This window comes from Dermacentor albipictus, chromosome 3 (genome assembly GCF_038994185.2).
Source record: "Dermacentor albipictus isolate Rhodes 1998 colony chromosome 3, USDA_Dalb.pri_finalv2, whole genome shotgun sequence".
NCBI lineage: Eukaryota > Metazoa > Arthropoda > Arachnida > Ixodida > Ixodidae > Dermacentor > Dermacentor albipictus.
Genome location: NC_091823.1, coordinates 29497479 through 29524317, shown reverse-complemented (window position 1 = coordinate 29524317; position 26839 = coordinate 29497479). Strand labels below are relative to the sequence as shown.

Here is a 26839-nt window from a genome sequence, read left to right as displayed (position 1 = left end):
CCTCGCACTTTTGCTCGCAATACGAAGCCTGTAGAAACGAGAAACGTGTGCTGGCTGTGCTTTGTTTAAAGTTGTATATTTGCGTCCGTGTACATTTCAAACTGTATGAAAGGGAAACATTTCCATTACGGAAACGGGCGCGAGTTCGCGCCGTAATAATTCACGTACCGCTATTCCGCCTGCTGTCGGGGAAATTTGGTGAACAGCAAGCTGCTTCGTTTGCACTTTGCTTTAGTTTCGATTCTCTTTTGTACTGCATGTACGTGTCATAATTTCCTGTTCTTGCAGGTTTTCTCCAGACTGGAAGTATAAAACAGTAGCTGACGCCCTACACAGTCCTACAAATATGTTCTGAGGGCCCTTGGTACCTTTACTGCATAAAAGAATAATGCAAAAAGAAAATTTGGGATTTAGGCATAGATATACGGTTGGTATTGATGTATAGATCGCTGTCTTCATTCAGTCCTCACGATTTTCTTGTCTCGTTTAGTGATGAGTGAGCAGCTATAGCATTACTCACACACTGCGTCCCAAGGGAGAGAGAAGAAAATTTATTAGAGGAAAAAAGAAGAGGTCGGCCTGAGTTAGTATGTTCTGGGCTGCTATTATGCATACGGGAAGGCGGAAAGGAGACAATAAAAATGCTGAAAGATGATGAGGACGGTATAAAGAGATATATATATATATACAAAAATGCTTAATACAGTTGTTTTCATAAGGTATCGAGTCTATAGTACGGGACTCTTCAAATCGTCCATAACTACTTTCGTAGTTGTTTTTACTGCTGCGCCCCCAGTAACAGAATATGGCCAAAATAGTACTTCCCGACAACGGTTGCTTTCTTATGCGTTTCAGCGCAGAAGCCACCTCCTTCCGCTTTGACATGTAGAGCGGGCAATCGGAAAACGCATCTTGCAGAATCTCAGTCACTTATCTATGTTCAGACTTTCCGCGTGGCCGATAAAATGGGCTTAGAGTCCAGTGAACGCGACGTCCTCGCGGATCCGGTGAACCATACTTTCGTGGCTTCGCATCACTTTAGATGGCAATCGTGGGAGGCAAAAAAGTCCTGTCCGAATCTACTTCTCGCCTGTGCCTGCACCAATGGTCTGACTAAGCGCAGTGTGCTGCTGTTGAATCTCGCACGAGCGAAGTCAGCAAAAAGTTCACATCGGTTCGCGTGCACAGCATCCCTACTTCAGCGGCTTTAGATACAGCGGTTCTTGCTTACACATCGGCTGCCATTTGCCGGCCAATTCGCAATGTCTAGGTATTTATTAGAAAGTAAGGAAGTGACCATTCCTTTGCGGAAGATCGAACATCTGGACGGCCGTCTAAGTCCAAAAATATAATACTGCCCTCTTCTGGAGAAAGGATCAATGGCTTGTAGCGCTGGTTTTGCGCGTGAAAGTGTTGCCTCAGAGCAGGCGACGTGCGTGAAACACTGAAGTCTGCGTAACGTGGTCGGGTTGGATCAAGCAGACGATACTTCAAGCAGACGATACCGAAGAGATGCCGACATCGCGATAAACGTTGCACTGGGGTACTGGTATACAGGACGCATTCGGGCTTCATGAATCCTTTAGAGCGTGCGTCGAAGTTTCAGCTGGCGGACTCATTTGCATTGCTCCCCGGCGGCGAAACGGGGCCGCGCAAGCGGTCAGTAATCGAGTGCGTGACCTCGTGGCAAGCTGCGAGAAAGCGTGGGGGCCACCGCGGCTGACACGGCGTACGCGCGATTGCACGGCGCGTGCAACACTTCCGCATCCCGCGAGGGAAGCGTGGTCGAGTTCCCGGAAGTGTTAGACGCTACGCGGTGTTGTTGTAGCGATGAATGAAGACAAGTCCATCCGGTGAGCGGTCGGAACAGAACCGAAACTATATACCATTGCGAAGTTTTCATTGCAGCGAGTCTCGTTCAGTGGTGCATGTTTGTGCGCTCCCAGTAAAACATGCGGAACCTCTCGGCGATGGCTGCAAACTTTTTCTTGATCATCGCAGCTTGGCAGAAAAGTAAACGGCTTTTCTTTTTTGGTTTTTGGAAATAAATTAATGGCGGTTTATTACATCAAGAGGCGCCTGAAGGCCAATGGTTTTGAGATCACTAAATAATGTTTGCGGAACGAGTCAGAAATGCTTTAATTTGTATCTATTTATCTCTTACATTCAGCTAGAGGTGGGCTTCGGTATATCTATTTTCATTACGCCTGCATGATAAACATTTGTGATTCCCGTTTTAGTCATTCAGCACCTGCTTGAAAGCAATGCTCGCGCTGGAACGCCTAAATACGGTGTGCCAGAAGACAGAGAACTAATGTGCATAATCCCTTAAATTCTCAACGAAAAAACAATATTTAAAGAAAAGAGATACTGCAAGGACCTTATTGTTAAGAAGAAGTTGCGCATTTAGCTTTTCAAATTGGCCATCTTTTGCAGCACGGCTGTAATACGAAATAAACTTCTAGCAGATCTTAGCCGCCGATGACTGTCCACGTTAATGCGACTAGCGTTGAAGTAATGCAACGATACTCCATATTGCTAAAGACACTATATGCGGTGGCCCTTCTGAGATTTTCACGCTTAGGCCATATGCGAAATGCACTCTATTTGAATAAGCCTTTTTTTTATTGAAATGAATATTAGGAGAGGTTGGCGCCTTTATGGCGGCACCAGCTAGTCCTTCTCGCATAGCAAAGGAAACAAATACGCGCAAAAAGGGAGAATAATGACACAAAATATGGCACTCAGTAGTGCACCAGATGAATAAAAACTATACAGCCTAACAGTACATGAATCGCTAAGTTTTGTGCATGAGTTCAGTACACATTTGCATATATAAAGACATATATTTTGAATTGCCAAACACACAACACATGTAATTACACTGCAAGTACAGAACAAAATTATACATACTGCGTAAAAATTGCAGTCACCACACAAATCAATTTTGAACCCAGAACAACATTTATGTTACTCATTTAGCGTATTAGCAGCATCTCAAACTTAATATTTTCCCAAAATGTTGGTGTCCTCTGAAACCTTTTTCAAAGCAAGAAGGGCTCCTTTCTGAAGGCCCACGGTTGGCCATGGGCCAAGTATATTTTTTTAGGGTGAATGGTCTTCTGTCCAATAGCAACACATTTGCTTGCAGTACCCTTCTTTGCGGATCGTATTTCGTGCACTCGAGGAGCAGGTGATGCACATGTTCGTCTGGATGGCCACAAGAACACTGGAGACTAGAGGCACGTTTTATCCTATATAAGAAGTGCCTCGTAAATGCAGTACCAACCAAGCCGCAGGCGGTACACCAATGTTTAAAATTCTCTGTTTTCTCTTAGATTTTCCGGAATCGGCCCTCTTTTTATGATACTCTCTCGCTAGGATCAGCCATGACCATATACGCATGAGGGCAAGTGTGTATATATATATATATATATATATATATATATATATATATATATATATATATATATATATATATATATATATATATATACACAATGGCGTGACGACGATGGTATGACTAGAATTGGATGACGAAGATAGAACGACGGCGATGGAATGACCGCGAATTAGGCATCACGACTTGGGCATGAAAACGAATACCTGACGATGACTCTATGACAACGACGTATTGACTACCATGACATGACAAAGGCGGCATGGTCACGATTGAATGACGACAGCATGATTTGGGAGCCACGATAACGACTAGAAGCTTTAAAATATGTTTGAGAATTGAAAAGTGGCCTGAAGAGGCTAGATAGATAGATGGACACAAAGGGGTAGAATATGGCTAATATTACTAATCGCCTTAATATTGAAGAACTACACACCATTCGAATTGCTGGTATTTATTAAACCAATTTCTTTAATGCGATTAGTATTCTTAGGATACCTTATGGATTTGCGGTATCTATCTATCTATCTATCTATCTATCTATCTATCTATCTATCTATCTATCTATCTATCTATCTATCTATCTATCTATCTATCTATCTATCTATCTATCTATCTATCTATCTATCTATCTATCTATCTATCTATCTATCTATCTATCTATCTATCTATCTATCTATCTATCTATCTATCTATCTATCTATCTATCTATCTATCTATCTATCTATCTATCTATCTATCTATCTATCTATCTATCTATCTATCTATCTATCTATCTATCTATCTATCTATCTATCTATCTATCTATCTATCTATCTATCTATCTATCTATCTATCTATCTATCTATCTATCTATCTATCTATCTATCTATCTATCTATCTATCTATCTATCTATCTATCTATCTATCTATCTATCTATCTATCTATCTATCTATCTATCTATCTATCCGTGCATGTGCCCGTAACAAAGCGCTTTCCCGCCCAGCGACCCAAGCTGTCTACTAGCTTGGGCCACTAGGTATATGATTGTGACCGGATGCCGTGGTGGTTATCCATCGTCGTCATTCCAGCTTTGCCATCGTCTTCACGATATCGTCGTACCACCGTAATAATTTCAGAAAGGTGAACCTTATTACCATCATGATGCCGTCGTCACAACACCTTCCTCTTTCCATCGACGTCATTCCTTCTTTGTCATTCCATCGTAATTGTGTTGTCGTCTCCCAATCGTGATTGTGCCACCGTTTTCGTGTTGTCGTCCTAATTGTGTATTTGTCATCGTCGTCGTCACGCATTCGGTGTCATACTGTGGTGATGCCATCGAGGTCGTTCCATCGTCGACATTCCAGGGGCGCTATAACGTAAAACTATTCCAAACTTTTCTATTCCAATTCTGGTATCGGCCCTCCACGATTGGTCAAAAACTTTTTTCGACCACCCCACCTCACCTGTCTGTCACGCGACGTCACGAAAATCGCGATACCTCCCCATTTGATACGATGTGTACACACTGATTATGCATGATTTGACAGAAAAAAGAAAAACTGTTATTTCTGATTCGACCACTTTTCGCCATTAGCCCTCGCCTATTGGTAAAAAGTTTTCGGGCTGCACCCACTTCACCTGCCTGTCACGCGACGTCACAAAACCGCAAAAACTCACCGCGTCAGAGTGACGTGTACGCGATAAAGATGCATTAATATGCCGAACAAAACTGAATTTACTTCGGAATAGCCGCAGGCTGCCCCGTTCCGAAAGGAATAGAAGGTGGCTGCCGCCGATCGCTCAGACGCTAGCTACTCGCAGCTGCCGGAGAGCATGTGTGTATTTGCGTATAATAAAGCTTCTTGCGTGGCCGTGTAACGTTTTCGAGCACTTTCGGCACGTTTACCCCCTAATTCTGCCAACCCTTCTTTGCTGAGGGTCCGTTTTAGCATCATTCTGGAGCTTCCGTTGCATGCCGCCGCAATTTTCGACCAGCCACCGCAAGCTAAGTAAGGGAAAGCCGACCAATCGTAGACGCCGGCACCACCCTCCTCGTCCGGTTATCGATTTTCAGTGCAGTGGCTCGGCCCCATCGAATCTCTCTCCACTTGAGCGTTCTCCTCGCCTCTTGTCAGCCAATTAGATACGACAAGCCACTCAATCTAGGCAATGTTATTCGTTTTTCAAGCAAACAAAAGTGACCTCCTATGAACGAGGAGAGCGTTTGATTTGTCTGTTCAGACAACCCTGCGGGTGACCGCCCGGTGCTTGCGTTGGCGGTTACGCAAATTTGACGTCAGGAGTTTGGAATAGAAACGTATTGGAATAGTTTTACGTTATAGGGCCCCAGCTTTATCATCCGAGTCTCGTCATACCATCCCCGTCGTAACGCCCTTCGTCGTCATACAGGGATCGTCATGTAGTCATCGCCACGTCATCGCCACATCATCGCCGCGTCATCACCGTTATGGACTCCTCGTAATGCCATTGTCCTCATGGCATCGCCGTCAAGCTGCCTTCATCGTTCGACCGACGATATTTCTTCTTTGTCATTCCATCGTCGTCATGTCGTAATGGTCATAGCCGACCCTGGCGATGTAGCGCCATAGCAAAGTGGGCCATATCGGATACAGTGCACGTAGCATAGAGGCGAAGTAATATAACTCCCAGAATGGCCTCCATAAATCCTAAATAAATGTGTCTTTAGTAATATGGTTTGTCCCTGCGTCGCTTGAATTCTTATGACGTTAACGCCGACGGTCACCGTGCGATGGTTAATGCCCGAATCTTTTTTTGCGCGTGAATGTTGTCGCATTTAACGCGACAACTGCGAAGTAATATAACGAAAAGCGTTGCGGCTCAGTCGCTATTAGTCGCTATAGTAGCTCAGGGTCGCTATTTGCACCTGTGAGAGGATGACGCTCCCAGCCTTTCATTACTACCGAACCTCTTCGAGAAAAGCTAAACAATTCGAACCTTCTGCTTGCCCGTCTCACCCTTTCCATCAGTTTCTACCAGACCACTGCGCTTCACAAATACCACTATTTCCTGCTTGCCGGTTAGGAACAGCCCATGGCGCTTAGTCAGTTAAGCGTTTGTGCCCAGGAACGAGAGGCACGAAGTTTCCAAAGTGGCTGTTTGTTCGAGGATGTTTTTAACAGGGGAACTCTCCTAAGCTGAGCCTTCGCCACCCGTTGTCACGCCGGGGGTGCAGGGGGCAGAGCGCGCGCCGGCGGAGGTAGGAGGAGAGGGCTATAGGAGCAGGTGTTTCGCCGGCGCGAGCGGCAATGGGAGCTCGTTCGAGAGCGGCAGCGCCGACGTCGCGCAAATCCCGAGCTTCGAGAGCGAGAAGCGCAAGCAAAGCGCCAGCGGAGGGCAGCCGCTGTCGCGAGGATCGAGCACGGGAAGTGCAAGCCAAGCGCCGGTGGAGGCAAGTCAACCCCACTTTCAAGAGAAGGCAACCCAAGCCAAGCGCCGGCGGAGGCAAGCTAACCCACAACTTCGAGAGCAGGAGGCCGAGCAGAGATGCTGACGCAGAGACATTCCTCCCGTGGACGATGCCGATGGACGGTTCAAGAGAGAATTCCTCGACCGTGAGAGCGCCCACATCTGGAAGGTGTGTGATAGACTGTGGTTTGATCACAACCTCACACAACTGAAGAGTGTGCGCAATCCGGAACCGAAGCTCGAATCCAGCAAAACGACGACAGCGAGATAAAATACTTTCATGAAAAGTGGGCTAAGCACGACTTCAAACTTGAGAAAACGACCAACGGCATCGCTGTTTTGACAGCTTTCACTGCATGAAACTGGCTTTACTTATTTCTATTTCTCCGTCTCAAGAAACTATAATCGAAAAGCTAACTCGGGCGATTTTATGCTTGCAGAGAGAAAGAGAACTAACACGTTCAGAAACCGAAGTTACATGGCCTGCACACGAGATGCAGGCGAGACTCGTCCGTCAATGCATGCGAATGCTAGCCGAGTTCTAAAGCGAATGAGCAGGAAGTAGTCCGGGGACGAGGCGGCCGGTTTGAGCGCGATCTGTTATGCACCCGGTGCCCTATCGGACGCGCGCACCGCGCGCGCGGGCCTCTTGCCCGCGTCCCGGCCACAACAAACCAGCGGCTGCGGCCGTCTCTGACGTCGGAGTCCGGCAGCATCGATCCTCCGGGGCCGAACCGCGTGGTCGCCGTCCCGCCCTCGAAAACGCATGCGCAGCCGGAAGGGCGAGAGCGCCGCTTGTGCTCATACGGCCAGCCCCGGCCGAAAACGAGAGGGCCCGGGGTCCCGGAAAGGAAGAAGGGGGCGGCGGGCCTTGGCGGTGGTCCGCTTCTGCGAACGAGAGCTCCCTTTGCCCCGGCGCAGGACTCGAGCGCGGCGTCGGCCTGCGAAGGAGCGCGCGGCCAGCAGCACCAGCGCCCACCTCCACTGTATCGCTCGCTGCTGGCTCGTCGCACGTGCGGCAGCGGCGCGGGAGCATCGCTGCTCCTCGCCCCCACATCGCTGCAGACTGTCTTCGCCGCCAAAGGCTGGGGGAAAGCGTTTCGGCCGGTCGCTTGCGCAACCTGTGTGGACGCCCGGCCGTCGGCGTCGGGGTCGTTTCGGTGTGTGTGCGTGTGCATGTGTGTGTACGTTCGTGTCTGTGCCGGCGGCGGGATGGGGGGTGGCGTGGGAAACCGTGTTTTGAAATCGTCTTCCTCCTCCTCTTCTCTCGTGGCTCTCTTTTAGCGGGGCGGTGCATGCCGATCTCGTTTGGAAGGGAGAAAGCGGGCGGGCAGCCCGACTGACCGACCGACCCAGTCAAGTTGCGCAAGTTTCGTTAAGCAAAAGTGCACGCGGAGACGCGATCGGGAAAGAAGACAAAAAAGTAATAACGCAGAGAAGAGCGACAGAAGAAAGAGCCGTGTTGAGTCGGTGACCACTCATTCTTTTCACCGTGTTGCACGCAGTTACGTTTGGTTTCGTCATCGTTTTTTTTTTTTCTGGGTGCCTTCTCCCGTTCAGTACACACGGCGCGGGGGGGAGTGCAGTTTAGTTTCGGCGCTGCTGACATTACGCAAGTAATGCAACTCCATGGATCTGTCGAAAGCGCTCGCCGATTGAAGGGCGTATAGCGCCAAACTCTGTTTATTTTCGGGCCACCAAATTGATCCCTCCGTCTGTCGCGTCTTTACTGCTCTGAGCTGAGCGAAAACTATCGACTCGGCGCAAAGTGCCCCAGATGCGCAGTTTCGCGCCGAACCCGAGCTTCATATGAGAGAAATTCGGAGGGAAAAGTAATCGCGTAGGAAAAATAAAGCAAGGAGGACTCTGCACTCGCCGATTTCGTAGTTCGTCATTGGTGTGTGTGTGTGTATACGTCGCCAATTCACTTTACGCAACTGCAAATCGACGACGATCGAAAGAGCGCGGCTCTTCCAAAATGCATCTCTTTTGATGTCGATTTAAACGAGAACGTTCGCTTGGCGTCCCAGCTCTGACGAAACTGCACGTGGAGTAGACTGTCGCAAGACTGTTCTTCCAAAGAAAGAAAGAAAGTAAGAAGGAAAGACAAGAAAAGAAACCATCAATGTTATCGGCAGCATCGAGACGCATCAAGTGAATCTGCGGCGAACAAGGGTATTGAGCAAACCGGCGACCTCTGGCAAGGAAATTTCAGTAAAATATCGTATCTCGGCGACCGGCGTGGAGCGCAAATAGGAGGCACCGACGGAATCGTCGGGCGCGTCACAATACCGGCCCACTGCTAGACAAGTGCACCGGGCTCGTATGTCGTCATAGTCAGGGAGAGTTCATTCCCGAAGCAAAGCCTCCCTCGGATCAAGCCTAGCCCACGTGCTCAAGGATTGCACAATCCGGGAGCGAAACAAGAACGAGTGAGTGACCAGGATCTCTCTTTCTCTCTCCCTGTAATCTCTGAATGTTTCCCTTCTTTCTGTGCTGTGTTTCCTTCTCTCAATCTTTTTCGCGTGCCTTACCGTCGGAACGGTTGATTTCTCGGAACGTGTCATTTCGCAAGAGCTAAGTACGGCATCGTCTGACCGAGGCCGCGCTACGTATCTATATATCAAACGAACACCGTCCGTTCTTTTCTGCGCAACACCCAGAGCGCTGTGGCTGCTGTAATAAGCGCGAACGGTAGTCTTAAGAGGCGAAGCTCTTCACTTGACGCATGGAAAAAGGGGCGCTAAGTTCGAAGAAGAACTAAGCTGGCGGGTCACTTTCTGAGCCGGCATTACAAAACGCCTTTTCGTTATAATCTCAAGCATACAAAGGCCTCAGAGGCACGTGGCATTGTGCAGACATGCCGACTGAAGCAGCATTTCATCTAGTGTCCTCTCTCTCTCTGTCTCGAAAGAGAGAAGCTCATAATGTGTGCGAATTGAAAGTTTTGCCGCGTCACGGGGATGAAAAGAAGTCGGTGGGGCGCCGTGGTTGGTAGACTCGCGCGTTAAAGGAAGTCACAGCTACTTTTAGCAGGAAATAACGTCTATCCTTCGTGTTAATGATGCTAGCGAAGAATAGAGAGGAGAGAGGAAAAACGGAAAAGTAGTTACGTCAACCAGATGCCTATCCGGTTTACTACCCTATACAGGATAAATATTTTAAGGAGATAAAAAAGAAAGATGGAAAATAGATAGCGCATTGAACACGCATTCTGATAAACCAAAAGTTTATGACACTCTATAAAAAAGACAGACTCAGAAGTCCTGAGTCAATGACAGCGCTAGGCAGCTCAATGTATCGATTCACATGACCTAGCACTCGAGTTATGCAGCAGAACGAACGTGTTAACTAGCGGACGTTCGAATAGGGAAATTTCCGAATCAAAGACGAATATTCGAGAAATACGCCCTCCAAATAATGAGTCGCGTATAGAATATTTTATGTTTAAACACAGGGAAACGCAAAGCTTGCGCGGAGACCTCTTGGTAAAAACAGAGGCGTACTGGCATTATTTCATATGGCTTATTTGCATGCATATTTGAATGCCCGTAATTCCATTCATAAATGAACTGACGAGTTCTAAACGAGAAACAACTGATTTCAGTTATCTGGTGCACCATGATGTTGACAATAATAAAAAAGCGCACAAACACGTCACCATATGCAGACGAGGTACGCTCCATATATAGTGTTGTGCTATATTTCAAAGTGAGGAGTGTGACACTACAGTACCGCACATTGCTCTGAAGGGATGGAAAGATGGCGTGAGTGGCCAAAAAATAAATTGCTTTGTTCAAATTGAGACAGTAAACTCGCATGCGTGGGCTGCCAGCAGGTGAGACATTCGTAGTGAATGATTGAAAATTATTGAGTAAAAATTTTCCGCCCCGTACATCCGCTCCAGAACTGGTACTCCCGCGCAGTCAACTCAGCTCCGTTGCAGCGAAATAGTTCGGATAAGTCCTCACTTCCATTTTTCTCTTCTCTCTTCTTCGAGAGTGCATTATAACAGTTGTTATGGTTTACTTGTTCGAAAGAAGCGGATATTCGACAATTTCTCCTAGTGATTGAACAAGAATTGAATAGCAAATAGTTCAATTCTTATTCGATTCGAGAAATCGTATCTCGTATTCGAAATTTCGAACCGTCCCACACCCTTAACGTTTACTCAAGTAATGCTCTACATTGGTGTTAAATAAGAACAGCGCGAGGGACAGGGACAAACGAAGCAAGACACACACAGCGCCGTGTGCGTCTTCCGTCGTTTGTCCCTGCTTCTCACGCTGTTCTTGTTTTAACATGAACTACCGACGTGCCAAAGTATCTACTCCTTTGGATTGGTGTTCACTTGAACGCCACGGTTCACTACATTGCCACTTTGAGCCCCTACAAGCAGGAAAATCTATCTTAAGCTTTATTTTCGTTTCCGAGGCTTCGAACGAGACGTTCCAAGCAGCCGTGACGTTACAAGGAAGCGCGATGGTTGCTTGGTCAAAATCAACTAGCTAAGTTTTGACCCTCCGTTCAAGGTCACGCTGCTTCAGCCACTATCACAGCTTTGAACAGGTAACTGCTATTCGAAGATGGCACCGCCCATCAGAGTATTGTACTCAAAAGTGTATGCAAGAAACAACAGGGTTTTGCAGAAATGGCCCTAAATCAAGTTTCTCAGTCGCCGTTTAACGAGATGCTATGCAGGCAGAGGCGACAACATGAGCTGCGTTTGTTTGCCTCTTTTTTCTTCTTCTTCTTTTTTTAAGCGACCGTTTACAATGAACATGGTTGTCACGATTTTATGCTGTTTTTAAGTCTTCGTGCTCGACTGTGTTGCGGTGCTTTTATTAGGATAAAGTGAGAACGAGGCCACTATAAACGAAGTTATCCCAAAGTTGTTGCGTACGAATACGCATCGCGTAACAAATAATTTCATGATAAAAGTAACGAAGACAACGTCTACTTGTTGAACCGCAATAAAAGCTCTGCATTTGAAGATGCCTTCTGTCAGCGGAAATGAGTAGCTGAACTTTCGAGTACGCTGCATGCCACTCAAGAGTCTTCCTCTTGCTATTTTCACATTTCCCACCGGCACGGGCTGAAAAAAGAGAAGCGCATTTTGCAGCTTTCTGTTTAAGGATCCACGTTGCGGTTTGCTTTTGCCTTCCCGCTGTTTGCATTGGCTGACTTCTATTAAAAGCATGTGTTTTAGTAGGTCTCGACATTTCCTCGAGTCCCTGACTTGCTTGGCGAGTTCGAAGCGTTTCCTGTATAACGCCTCGAATTAACTGTGTGGCCTTCCTGCACGTCGTTCCTCGTGTCTGTGTAAATGCAAGCGTTACCTTTGCTTTTAGAAAATTTTCCAAGTTTCCGGCTCATGAAATCAGCTGACCTCAGTGACCGACTGCAGACATGGTGGACAACGGCACATTTGCGCGTTGCTAGTACTTTCCTTCCTTCTTCCCTCTCCTTTATTTATTTCTTTTTCCATACCTAACACCCTAAAGGCTTACAATGGCGCTCCAGCTTTCTTCTTCATACCCGGAATCGTCAGTCATACTTGAGGCCGGTGCAGACACCACTGTTGTAGTGGCAGTCGCGTATCAGGCGCGAATTCCGTTGGAAAGGAGGCCCGACGTTTCGCAACGGTTTCGGCTAAGGTTGAGTGCAGCCTTATTGCTGGCAAGCGATCAAGATGGTTTGAGGAAAGCCGAGTCAGGTGCCGAATGTGAGTTCACAGTGCAGCAGCAATATATACGTCGATGAAACTATCAGCATCATCTACCTTTTTTTATTTCCACTGCCAGGACGAGGGCCTTTCCCAGCGACCTCCAATTTTCCCTGTCACGCTTGCTGATTCTAAGCTATATCTGCGAATTTCCTACAGAATGATATCTGGCAGTGGCCACTGTCGCGACTGGAGACGAACTTCAATGTGAATCTTCAATACGGGAGTCATTTGGATGGTATAGGCAAACTTTTATATAACGGTGGAGGCTTCAATTAATTAACAGTGGTCGCACAAAGAATTTATCGCTGTAACTAAACGCTTCGACATGGGAACTTGTCTTCGTCCGGGCAGCAGCGCAATTTTTTTTTAGCAGCGTTAATACACGCACAGCTCACTCTACCTTACCCTGAATGGGGGAGGAGGAGAGTAAGCTGGTGCACATGGTAGGACATGGCATAAGCGCTTCGACACCGCTGCTACTTATGATAACGCAAACCACATTATTTAACAATGTTCATTTCCGAAGAAAATGGCTTAAGTGAGCCTCCGTGCTGGCATATGTGAAGAATACTTATGGGAAAACAGTGTCAAAATCAGGCTGTAAATTTAGAAATGGAACTAAATGAAGCGAAGGAAGATGTCAGGAAATTTTCATTTTAGAACAAGCAGCCAAAGTTGCAAAATATGCAGTTTCAAGGCACTATCGAGGTGGTTTTTACAAATAAAGCGCTATAGTCGCTTTATCGCTTTAGAAAACGACTACGTTGGCTATACTATACGTAACATGTGACGGAAAAGCAAATGTACTTGCTTATTCGGAAAAATTTCCCAATGTTGGCCACAACAGTACGAGGCAAACTGAAACGCTTGCTGCCGCTAGAGCATAAACTCGGAAATTCATGAGCATTATGTAACTATATTTGGCTAAAACAAACAAGAAAGGGCGACCTGATTTTCCACATAGTATTTCATGCTCTTCACAGGTTAGCAAATGTGTGCGTGTGTATGTGTCGATCAGGCGGCCAATACTTCTACGAGAAATCACGATACTTAATGGACTAATCAAAATAATTACGTTAATTAACGTTTTAGTTAGCTTTACGGCCAATACTTCAATCTACAAATTGCAGCCAGGAGAGTTCGTTCCAAGTGGATATGCCTTGCGAACTCAGCGGCTACAATTCGCAGCTTGAAATATTGGCCGTAAAGTGAATAATGAAATAGGTAATTAATGTAATCATTTAATATCCAATTAAGCATTTTGATTTCTCGTAGAAGTAATGGCCGCCTGTTCGAGTAATTCACATCAAGAATTAAAATTGTTCTATCTGCCACAGGCAGTTTTAAAAAAATTTGGTGCAGCTAAAATAAAGAAGCACCCTACACCTATATGTATCACCGGCCTTGTACAATGTGCAGTATCCGCAGGATGAGCGCATGTTTTTTTAATAGCCCGCCTGGCGTTCTTCTTGTGGCTTTGACATCGTTGCAAGTTCTTAAGCAAGTTCTGAGAGACGACGTCCGCGACGAACGCGAGAACGACGGTGAGATATCTAACAGGTCAAGTACCCCGGGAGATAAACTTCGTTAAGGAATCTACAGCAGTACTATTGTTGTCTGTGACTTATTTTTTTTTTCCTGAGCTATGACACGATGGTGATACGATGACGATATCGTTTTATACTCAGAGCCATTTCAAACCGGCAACAAGCCCATAACCTCTATCGTTATGAAAGAGAGCCTTTTTCGCAATGTCTCGGTGAGGCGGGAAGGCGTGTACTTTTGTGTTTGCTGCGAGGTTTAGGATCGCAGGTGCGCGTTGATGGACGTGCATATTGCGCGAAGCGCAGTTAGAGTCCGCTAGGCGCCTGCTTGCCCACAGATTGCGAAGGCGCAATGGCCCGAATCAGGCAGATCGTACACAACGACGTCTGGTCACGCCCTCTAACGTCCTCTCTTACACAGCGTACAAACGACGCCGGTCACGCCTCTCTCTCTCTCTCTCTCTCTCTCCCAACTCTGTCGGGTTTGTTGTAGTCGCAGTTTTTGTTTTTGTTCTTGCATTTTGGCGCCCGCATCCATACACTGCCCTCTGCGGCGTCAGCGGCGCTTAAGCTCGGCGTTGCGATGGGCCAGGCACAGACACGCAGGGCGTGGTGAAATACACTCGCGCTGCATCTCGCGGCAGCATAAATCATTGAGCAGGAAGCGGGTACAACACGCGCGGGCGAAGTCGCTAGGGAAAGGTTTGCTTCGGATCGACGTTTGTACGCAGTCCGAGCAAGTGAGCTGCGCTATACTGGTCAAGTATATTAACCAGGATAAGGGAAACGCGAAACCGAGCTACGTCCACATTCCTGTCGTCAAGCGACATACAGGCACGTGGCACTAAATCATTGAGCAGGGAGTCGAGAACAGCACGCGTACTGTACAGCTGCGCTGTAAAAGTTTGCTCGGCACGGGCTCGTGAATACTGCGATGCTTAACTTTGCCTCACCACTTCCGCGCAGTGCAGTGAACACTACAGTTCGTGTCAACCAATCAGTAAAGCGAGCCGGGTGCGTTTACCAGAAAAGAAAGCTCGTCCACTTGGCGCTACTAATCCTTCCGAAATTTGACGTTTTAAATACTAGCGGAAACTCTCCGAAAAGCTAGGGAAAAGAGGTGATTTTGATGCCAAAACTGAACGAAAAAAAAAAGAAAAGACAGAGGCCGCCTATACTACTTGCTGGAAGTGAACCACGACCAAAAGGGCGTGGCTCCTCGGCATTACATCAGATACAAGGTGGTGCCTGCGGCTGTCCGCGGTGCGCTTAAAAATCTCGGAGGCGCCATGCTTGGACTTACGTCATAGCGGCAACCACCAGGTGCACGCGTCATCTACTTAGGTGCTGTTTAAAGGCTGCTAACAAGTGAACTGTGGAATTACCAACCCTGCGGCTTCGCCAAGATTGGTTCAGTGGCAGTGGTGTATACCACTCACAAATTTAGCCAAAGTGAAATTTTGTTTCAGTTGGCCTTTAAGTCGTAGGGGGATAATAGGTGGACAGTAAAGGAGCTCTTCTGGTTCTCTTTTTCCGATTGGCTCACGCCGTCCCTAGCTCTCACTATACAGTATGGCGCTGGTAAGGTGTGGCGTAGAAGTCAAGATACAAGTCAACATTCTTAACAGCGCTTGTGTTGTTCGGACTCTTTCTTGTTCTGGTCTCCGCATTTCAGTTAACACTTACTGTTAGTAACTCAAGCGGATTTTATTTTCAATTCACGGACTGTTACGCGAACGATTCCCCAATTTCGTGCGCAGTGACGTCAAAATTAGTACGATTGCCCTAAACGCCGAAAGAACCCGTAAAAACATTTTCATACATAACGGATCGACTGTATACCACGGTGAATTCGGTTTTTTACCGATACCAAATTCGGTTGTTACTAAAACTGCAGCGTTAACAGCGCAAGGTGGGGGCATCCGAACGCTTGAGGAAAATAGCCTAAGCCAAAAAGTTCAGTTCTCAAGTCGAAGCCCGTTCGCGTGCGGAAACTTGGTTTACCCAGCGTGGGAAACGTGCAAAAAGCCTTGGGCACGCCGCAGTAGCTTAGTGTTTATAACGTTGTGTTGTTAAGCTCGAGGTCATGGGTCCAATCCCGGCCGCGGCGGCCGCATTTCGATTGGCGCGATATGCAAAAACGCCCGTGCACTTAGATTTAGTGGCCCGTTAAAGAGCCCCAGGTGGTCAAAATGAATCAGGGCCGCTATTTTGTAGCGATGCCTTATGCCTTATTCTATGCTATTCTTATCATCCACCACACACGGCCGTCCGATCCCGTTGATAATGTGGGTAGACCGTCGCTCTGACCACTGGCCAAGCGCGAAAAGCGTGAAAAAGCATAGAATCGGAAAAGGCATTGCTACAAAATACCGGCCCAGGAGTTTCCACTACAGCGTGCCTCATAAACAGATCGTGGTTTTTGCACGTAAAACCGCTGAATTCAGTTCAATGATAAAATACTGAGCGTCATATCCTGCTTTCTAAAATCCGTCAACATCATGTAATGCACGCTGAATGCACTTGTCGAAGGGAAGCTCGTGCGATAATAGCTGCAGCGCAGCCTTGCTGTCTGAAAACGGAACACTAGGCTAAAACTGATAGGGATACAGTTTTCGCGTGTTAACTTTGCCATCGTGTTCCCCTGGGTACGTTCCCTTATCGCTGAAGCAGGCAACAATGCCGTTGATAGTCTAGCGCGCAGAGCGCTACAGTTTAAGCCAACGAAGAAGGCTACACAAGACGCAAAGAGCGACGTGAAGAAGGACATCTTAAACCACTTCCATTCGTTGTAGTCTCTACTGCATCAACCTTGTATCATTAAGCAGCTCAACAGACAGGATGCCGCTCTCCTATATCGCATCCGTCCAGGATCTACGCAAACTCCAGCTTGCTGGTGCAATACCGGACTTGGCTTATCATTGTCGTGCGTGCATTCTGAATCTCTTCCCGGCAGTGAACGTTACATACTAAACTGTCCAGAATTTGAAGCAGAACGTAAGACATTAATAGATCAACTCAAATGCAAGATGGCATCACGCTCAAATGCAAGTGATATTTTTTTCCCGCGATGACACGGGATATTTATAAGAGAGCTGTTTCGGCTCCTCCTTAAGTTCCTCCGTGATACTGGTTTGGAAAGGGAATGGTGAGTCGTGTGGGTTGCCGTGGTTTGGAAAACGTGCAGCGTATTAGGTTTCTTGTCAACTTGTTTATGATAGCTGGTGTCGTTAGCTGGACTGCGAAGTGTTTTAGACCATATAGACCATATCACGTTTGATAGGTGACGTTCAGATTGAGCTATCGCAGGCAACTTTAGCAAGGCTATATCCGCCTGCAGCAAGAAACTCTCCTCCTCCTTCTATGCTCGTCAAATGACGTTTTGCCAACAGTAGGAGCACGGAAGTGGATCTCTTTTGTTCTTGTAGGATTATTGGAATGCGGCCTTTTTTTTTCAGGCTCAGGATAGAGGACACCACTTGTCGGGAGAACCTTCTTATCATCCCAGAGATTGCATTTCGAGTAGCGGTGCTTCGAATAAGTGCCGCTCATCTTTTTTAATCTTTATTTTGTGTCTTCTTTGTCGCACTTGTGCCTGTCACCTGTATGCGATAACTCGCGCCATTATATATCTTTATTTTAATCGCATGTGTTCTCGATAAGTGAAGTACTGTTCTCGGAAGCTCCTTGCTTACAACTTATCTGCCTAACTGGCTTGATAAGCCTGCATTGAATGTTTGGCGGTAATTCCTTCTTCAATGTTCACAAGCCACTGCACCCACTTGGTCATTTTGTGGGCAACCGAGAGTTGTGCACGTCGAGGACTTCAGTTTTCGCAAATGTACAGAACGTTGCAGAAGGAGGTGAGATTGGAGAGAGAAAAAAAAAGCATGTAGATGCTAAAGGATTTGATTCAGGCCCATGTCACACACAAGAAATCAAGAGCGCCTTTCTCGCGTGCAAAATAAGAAACAGCGCTTTCTGAAGATACGAGAATATTAAGCACTTCAAGACGTCCATTGCAATGACACGGAGAAATCTCTGCTGAAGCACTGGGAGGTCTGGGACATCTTTTTCAAAAGCTGTGCACATTTAAGTTGCCTTTTAAAATATCTTTTGAAAAGTGATGAGGCCTTCACTTCACCTCTTGAAGAGGCAGAACGTGTGTTGAGTGAGCTCCTGAAGAACACTTTGCAATTGGGCGAGCGCGGTTTAAACCGTACATCCGGGAAGGAAGGAAGGAAATTAACTTTATTCGAGGTCCTGCAGGCCACGACAGCTTTGGGCTCTCATGGAGTGGGCGTCTCCCACGACGGAACCGGGAGGTTGAGTTCCCTGGCGGCGTCGTGGACCTGCTGGACGGCCCAGAGTTGGGGAGCGAGTTTTTCGCTCCGGATTGCTTTTTCAAACTTGCGCTTGTCCGGTTCGGAGTTTATGTGAGCTTGCGAGCACGGCCAGAGTAAATGATATACGTTAACGGATCTATTGAAATTGGTGCAATAAGACTTGTCGTAGAGCTCAGACATGTAACGGTGTAGTCTGTTTTGCGTGGGGTATGTGTCTGTTTGTAGCATTCTGAGTGTAACCGCTTGAGCTCGAGTGAGCGAGCGGTGTGGCGTGCTATACTCTCTACGTTGTAGGTAGTAGTGTTTAGTGATTTCATTGTATGTAGTGGGGCGTCCTTGTTCCCCGAGTGGTCGGGTGAAGCAGCGCGGTCTGTAAGCGCGCGCGCAGCCTCGTGTGCCGCCTCGTTAAGGTTGGGGACGTCGCCGATCTTTGTTCCTAAGTGTGCCGGGAACCAGTATATGACGTGTTTCTTAATCTCTTTCTTTGTATCAATTCTGAGAGCCTGTGCGCAGACCGTGCTCTTTTGGAAAGCTCTGATAGCGGCTATGGAGTCGCTGTAGATATGGCAAAGATTGTCGTCGGTGAGCGCAACAGCGATCGCAACCTGTTCGGCCTGTTCAGGCTTCCTTGCGATTACCGTGGCTGCATGTATTGTGGATCCGCGGCCGTCCACAACCGCCACTGCGAAAGCTTTGTTTCCCGCGTATGCAGCCGCGTCCACAAAAGCTGAGCGTTCGCGGTTCGCCGAGGCTTGGTTAAGGAGGAATTGTCCTCTCGCTTGTCGTCTGCCCTTGTTTTTTTCGGGGTGTACGTTTCTGGGCACAGGTCGTACCATGATCTTGGAACGGATGTCCCGTGGGAGGTCCGCAAAGTCTTTTTCTATGTTTCCTTGAGCAAAGCCTAGCTTCCCTAGGATCGTGCGCCCCGGAGGCGTCGTCTAAAGCCTAGCAAGCTGAGGCGCGCTGATGGGCTTCGGCAATTTCTTCCAGGGTGTTGTGCATGCCCAGCTGCTCCAGCTTCTCGTTGCTGGTGCTAGTCGGAAAGCCGAGGGCTTGCTTGGTGACCTTTCTGATTTGGGCATTAAGTCTGTCTCTTTCGGATCGTGACCAATTGAGCATTGCTGCAACGTATGCGAAGTGACAAGTGACGAACGCGTGTATGAGTTTAGTTTGATGAGATTATGTTCCTTGAGGCCCCTGTGTCTACTTGCAATTCTTCCGATGAGCCCGATAGGATTGTTGGTCTTGGTGATGAGCTTCTGAACCGTAGAGGCATTGACGTCTTTAATCTCTACGATCACACCAGGACTCTGATTTTGTCGACGCACGGTATGGCGTGTCCCGAATTGGTACTTACGGTAATTTCTTGATTATAATCGAAGTCTGACGAGTATGGCCTGCGGCCCTTCTGCGTGGGTCTGCGTACGAGCAGCTCCGACTTGGTAGGTGAGCATCTGAGTCATGTGGGAATTAGAAATTCTTCTACGGCTTGTTGGGCTTTGGGATGAGAACCGTTGGGGCGTTCTTCCATTCCGGCGGGACCCTACCGGAAGCCCAGACCTGACTGATTCATTCCGCTAGGAACCGGACGGAGTCTTCTTCGTCCAAGTTACGAAGAGCCTTGTTACTAATACCGTCCGGACCTGGAGCCGATGTGGCATTCAGGTTTCGAACGACGGTCCTGATTTCTTCCAGGGCGAAGGGTTCATCGAGATCGGGGTTGTCCGCCCCCGTTTTCGGGGAACCGGGTGCCTCGGCCTCGTTTTCGTGGCTGCTCGAGAGTGGCATGTATCTCTCGGCAAGTCTTGCCATAAATTCCTGCTCGTTGGAGTTTTTCAGTTCGCGTTTCGCTATCTTGTCAGCCGCCTTGGTCTGGGAGCTCCTGATTTGACCTTTGTTAAGAAGGTGTTTGAGCAGGTTCCAGGTTTATCCCGATGTCATGTTGCCATCGGCCCTTGCGCATACTTCGTCCCATTGTTGGTACTTCAAAAAGGTGTGGCGTAATAGTAATGCATTTCTCTCGTATTTTACCGCTAATTGCCACTGAAATTTCCTTTTGAAGTGTTGCCCAAAATATTCTCGCTAAACAGTACCTGAGATATCTAACATGAATCGAGCGTTTAAGACAAAAGCGAATAAGAATAAAAAGAAAAGATAATCTCGTTCACAAGGCGAGTAAACATTTTAATATGCGTGTCTTTGAGAGCAGTGCCTGCACTTCGTACATCTGCACCTGCTGGGAACATACACATTACGTGGGTGCAGATCGGGCGTACTTTGATTGTCTCACTGTTTAAGTTTTATGGTATTTTAGTTCCCACCCGCATAAAGAAAGACACATTTAAATGGGTGTCTACCGGGCGGGAAGAGCGCATGAACTCAGTGCTTCAAACACCTGTGCAGAACGTAAGACACTGTACCGGGTTGTAAAATTAGCGCTCATATGCCCATACTTTCACGTATATACATCTTGAGAGGGCACCCACACTGAAGGAATATTCGCAGATGTGTTCCAATCAGGGCCACTCGTACATCAAAGACAGCGAAGCAGTGGGTGGGAGTCTCGCACTTTTCGGAAGCCATAGAGGTCTGCCAGAGTTGATTTGCCGCTGTGGGATGAATTCGCTGAAAGAAAACACGTCAATATACTCTTTGCAACTCATGTGCTGTGCCCGAGATCATTCGAAACGGCTTGCTATTTCCAATCTACTTCTTCGTTACACCTAAGCTCTTGAACACCAATTTACCAAACCACCCAAAATCTACTTCAGCCTTTAAAAACGCTTCACTATCTCTGATGCAAGTACTCTGCAATTTCCGCGGCATTCTTGTACGCGTTAATAGACCCGAGTTCAGAACGTCTATACTATCTGCTGTATACGGAGCATGCTACCGGGTTTTGCACTGGCTCCGCACTGTTATGTGCTCCAACATGTTACAACCGAGCTATATTCAAATTTTCTACTAGTGTACTCTTCTTTTCTCAAGTAAAAGCTTCACAATATCCAGTGCAACCCATACCCGAATTTTTCGAAATTCGGAATCTCCGAGCTTACTGCTTCTGTACTGTTCGCTACATCCGGCGCGTGTTCCTGTAAGCTGCGCAGGGTACGCTTTGTATACAATGCGCCTCCCCCATACCGACCATCACGCCACACGTTACCGCCGCACAAAAACCGTTGCGGAACTGTGTATGTGTATGTGTATGTGTATGTGTATGTGTATGTGCAGGAATTTCGGACATTCTCCCTGCCGCTATCTGTCGAACTTTACCGCAATTCACAAGCGCAACTCAACGGACAGCAATTAAAAGAAACATTCAAACAGCAGCCCGAATTTCGACAACTACCAGTTGGCAACGTCGAGAGGGCACGCCCTTTCTAATAACAAGCGCATTTAAGGCGCTTAGTCGTTAAGGTCCTCGCTTTGTCAAAGCACTGCTTTGGTCACGGTGAAGTTCGACAGGCAGCCGAAGGATCAATGTCCAGAATTTTTTAGTATGACACAGATTGACTGCACAAACAGCATATTCGCCACATTGTGACAGATAACTGAAAACCGTCACTTCTTTTGAACTAGAGACGCAGTGCAAGCGTTGCGCTGAAACTTGCGTGAGAATTTGATCCCGTAAGAATTGATATTTACCGAAAGAATACACGCGCTGTTTAGCACCAAAGCGAACGAGAGAGAGAATAAAGTAAAACAAGGAGCGAAGGAGCTCACACGTGATCTAAATAACCATGGCGAACTTAAAATTCAGCCTGACATCATAGGCCATTACAGCATGCGCTGAACGTATTATCGAGACAGGTCATCACTCACAAGACCGGAAATTTGTCGGGGTATAATGGGGAAACCGAACACGAAGGAAGCACAAAAACGAAAGAAGCGAGCCTTGCCGATGCAGCTGCAGTCTCTGCTTCTTTCTTTTCTTTGCTGTCTTCTTTTTTTGACAGTTCAAACACAAATACATTATTTATGGGGAAATCAATTAACAACCCGACCCTTATAGCAGCGATATAATATTAACGGGCATGCTGGAAAAGTTGTGCTGTACTGATTGAATGTCCTTTAGTTCTCTTTCATATTTCGAGCTATACATCTAACTTTTTTCCCACGCAATAACTAGTAAGAGACAAACTCCCCGAATATTTGTTAATTGTAAAGGCTGGATCGACTGTCAAATTGCCCAGCCTTAGGTCATAAGGAGGAGGAGAAAACAACTTTATTCAGGTCCTGTACAAGGTGTTACCACCTGCGTGGCTAGTCACATGCTGGGACCGGGAGGTCAAGCGTCAGGACTTAAGGGATATGATCGTGGGATTTAATCATTCCTGAAAACCGATTCCGGGAAATTCCTGGGCCGAGCGGCCCACTCCCAGAGCATATGTTCAAGCATGCATATCTCCTTTTTGCATGCTTTGCATACAATATTAATGTCTGCAATGTTATACCACTCCTTCATTTGTGCCGGTGAACAACAGGACTGTGTTTACGATTGCCTAAGTGTAACTGCTTGCGCTCTGTTTAGTCTACAGTGAGGGGGTGCAAACTCCCTCCTTCCCATGTAGTAATGTTTTGTAATTTCAGTGTTTGTCACGAGTGTACCTCTCCGTAGGTTCCCCAATCCAGCAGAATCAAAGCCATATGTAAAAGCGTCCCAGTCTGTGAGTTCGCGGGCGACCCTGTTGGCCGATTCATATGAATTGACGGGAACGTCATCAGGTGAACCAAGGTGCGCCGGGTACCAATAAATGTAATGTGTAACACTTGTTTGTCTTGTGTTAGTTATCCTCGCAGCCTGTGGGGCAATTCTGCCCCTGAAATCCTTGCCGCTCACCGTTACTCATTGGCACTCAAGCACAAATAAATGCAGACGACGGGCTATAGTTTTACAATGCGGAGCACAGACCCCCGTGGCCGCGTATTTTCAGGCCACATTATAGCACTAGCGTGCACAATATCCGGAACCGAATGCACTTAGAGAAAGCAAAAATGTGAAACGAGTATTAAGCTATGAATGAGCGTTGTCAATATCGGCCCTACATATACGATGTGCTCCGTAAGCGCTCGTATCCATTTGCCTCGAGTATACTGCGGGTGTTGCAGCTCTTTTGGAGTCTCTCTAATACTCAGTCTCGAGAGATGTCGCAACAGGTGTCATACCATTATCCGAGTATTCGCTGTTTAACCATTTTTTTTATTGAAATGAATATTAGGAGAGGTTGGTGCCTTTATGGAGGCACCGGCTACTCCTTGTCACTTGGCAAAGGAAACAAATTTGCGTAAAAAGAGAGAATAGTGACACAAAATGTGACACCCAGTAGAACACTGGATGAATAAAAAATACGCAGTCGAATACGAAATACGAATCATTTTCGGTTTCATGTCCGGCAGCGAGATGTTTCGGTTGGGCACGTGCTTCGGTGAGGCTCTGTGAAAACTGTGCCAAATGCGCACTCGATCGACGCGGTTCATAAATTATCGTTTGAGACGGTATAACGGTCTTTTCTGCGGTCGCTGCTTGTCGCTTGCGGGTTACTGCAAGCCATGTCGCAAATCGCCGCTCGACCTGCAGAGAGACCGGTTTAACGGTGCAGCGGTTTCGTAAAACTAGCGCGGTGGCGGCTGCTGTGCTTGATTTAAGTTGCAGGCCGTTTCTACTGCAGTTTGTCCAGGCTAACGGGCTTACAGACACACGCCGATTCTGTTCCCGCTGAGACGGAAGTTATAGAGTCGGCGGTCGCCAGGTGGTGAATGCATTTCCCCATACGCTTCCACGCATTTATTCCAGTCACGATAAATAGCCGTTCGCTAAGACGCGTGCTCCAGAAAGAATAGAGCGGTCCGAAGGAATATATTTTTCCATTAGTCAGAATCATACAAACAGACAAGCGACAAAGCCAGAGAAACTGCAGGGGTAATTCATTGTAATGTCTAATGAAAAAATTCCAGACATGTAGAAATGCATAACTACAGTCCATCTTAGCGCATGTGGCTATTGCATGCATTGAGGGAGCCGCCTGTAAACAGCCCTGTTTTCAAAATACGCTCCATGCCAAAGTTGCGACTGCATTCAACAGACACCGATTTTTCTGCTTTCTCCGATGTGTGGTTTTCGCCCCTCTAAACGAAGCAGTCGTCGCCTAGAGATCTGTATACGCCGCGTTACCAACTTCGCGCGGCGAAGGCTACAACTCCCATCGAGAGAAGGGAGGCGAGCTTACCCATTGTGTACGACTGATCCCTCCGTAATTACATTCAGCCGGGGTCGCGATGGGGGTGAACAGAAACGTATAATAGAGGAGCCCTCCTCCTCGTTCTGTTTTCTGGTTGCCTTAAATTGAAGGTAGCTTTCGCTATACTCCACGAAGTCCGCGAGTTGGAGCACGAAAGAGAGGCTTAGCGAACCCCCAGCAATCAATTCCCTGCGTTTCTTTCACTTGCCGCTTAATTCACCTCCTCTCAGGCATTCTGCAGCGACGAGCCTGAAGCGTCGTATTTGCGCAGAAAACATTGCGCACCCTTAACCAGCACCTCAGTAGCCGAACGCAATGTTTTCATCTATTAAATGACTGGGCAAAGTTGGCCAACACCGAAACGTTGTTCTTTTTTTTTTTTTTTTGGCGGGCGGGCGGCTTAGAATCGATGTTCTTTGCACTGCCCCATTCAATTAACGCTCATTCGATACTAAAAGACTCGATGGGAGGGAGAGGAGTGCCTTCACACCAGATTTCCCCTGATAACAGAGAGAAGGAACGAGGGTTCCAGCCCGTGCCGTCCGCTGGCGTTCCTGGAACCATCGATAATCGCAGACTCGGGTAGCCTACGTGGCCTCTTACCACGAAGATAATTGAAAAAAAAAAAGAGCGTGGAAGAAAAAAGAAAGGGTGCTCGCGTACACGCACGCTCGAACACGGGCAAATTAAGCTGCACGACGAGTCACACGCAGTTTCAGACCGCTGACCGCACAAACTGCGTATACTAAAAGCCACGCTTTTTCTTTTTGTAAACGGCTTTAGCGCTATGGCCGCGGTCTCGGCGCAAGCCCTCCTATACTCGTTTACCCAGTCGTTGACCAGGCGACGCACGTAACCATAGTGACGGCTTTTACGATTTTCCACAAACAGCCGGCGCTGCTGCGTTAGCGGGCTTTCCTACGGTCCCTATGCAGGCACCGCCAATACGTTCTATAGTCGGCGTCTGCGTCGGCGTGCCGTGGCCCCCGCTGCTCGGCGCGCGCTATCTGGGCCGCGCCGGGTCAGGGTAACCAGGGTGGCCGCTTTGGGACGGCGTGATAATGACCGCTTTGTTCGTTCATGTGTCCACTCCAAGTACGGCCGCGCGCGCTGCAGTGCCATGGCGCTCGGCCACTGCCGCTGCGTTTCTTCTTTCGCGCCCTTCTCTCCAGTTCGCGCGAGGTCTTCTGCGAAGGGAGAGAGAGCGAGAGCGAGAGAGAGATCTTGTTCAACATGGTGTCAGACATAACTCTCCATTAGGTAGGGCCCAGGAAAAACAGGGAGACTGTCGGGCTCTCGGAAATTTTTTTTTTTACGGATCAGTAAATGGGTGATTCCTCTACGAGAAACGGGCTGCTTTATTATTATTATTATTATATTATTATTATTATTATTATTATTATTATTATTATTATTATTATTATTATTATTATTATTATTATTATTATTATTATTATTATTATTATTATTATTATTATTATTATTATTATTATAGAGCTCCTCCAGTGGCATAAACTGATCCTCTCGCTGTGCTTTCCATAGGGGTGAATTTGTTGGTTTGTGGGATTTCTCCTCCACCACCGATTGGTCATTGGTTACAAAGCCAATGTTGATGGCCGAGTAGTTCAGTTCCAGGTGCTTGTTTCGAGCAGTATGCGCAAATGCATTCCTCGATACAGGCCTAAACACCCTAAGTATCCCTACTGATTCTCGTCTGAACTTATAAATACCCTAAAGCATAAAGTTCGCATGCAATGAAAATCTCCAAGTCCCATGCCTAATGGGTGCGTGGAAGAATTTTTTCGAACTCTCTGCAGACGCCTTTATAAGTGGAATTACGACTCCCATATTGCATTTTTGGAAAAGAGCGCCTCTAGCCTGCCGGCGGAATTTCGCAAGTATAACCGCGAGCGCTCTAGTAAACGTGGACAGTGTTTTCACTTGTTCGACTCCGGAGGAGTAGAAGTCCAAGCAGTCGCAGATTGTTTTACTGCCCACTTCTCGTCCTTATATAAAACTTCAGGTTTCAACGCTGGCGTCAGTCAGCAACACACGGCGGTTCCTACATATAGCGCTGTGTTCTTTGATAAAAAGCTCACAAGCGAATGCCTTAAGCGCTTGAACCCTTCCCTATCTTGCGGCCCTGATG

General features: G+C 47.2%; 1 protein-coding gene across 3 annotated transcripts in view; it reads left to right on the top strand.

The window, feature by feature from the left end:
- LOC135921677 (solute carrier family 35 member F3-like) overlaps positions 1-26839 on the top strand; it is a 244997-nt gene that overhangs the window by 13161 nt on the left and 204997 nt on the right. The window contains exon 1 of one of the 3 annotated variants that reach the window (XM_070535328.1): positions 8680-9265. The exons of 1 other annotated variant lie outside the window; for it this stretch is intronic. The gene's annotated coding sequence lies outside the window, so the exon portion shown is untranslated. Of the gene's footprint in view, positions 1-8679; positions 9266-26839 lie in introns of those variants that run through there. One more of the 3 variants, XM_070535330.1, reaches the window with a different exon arrangement.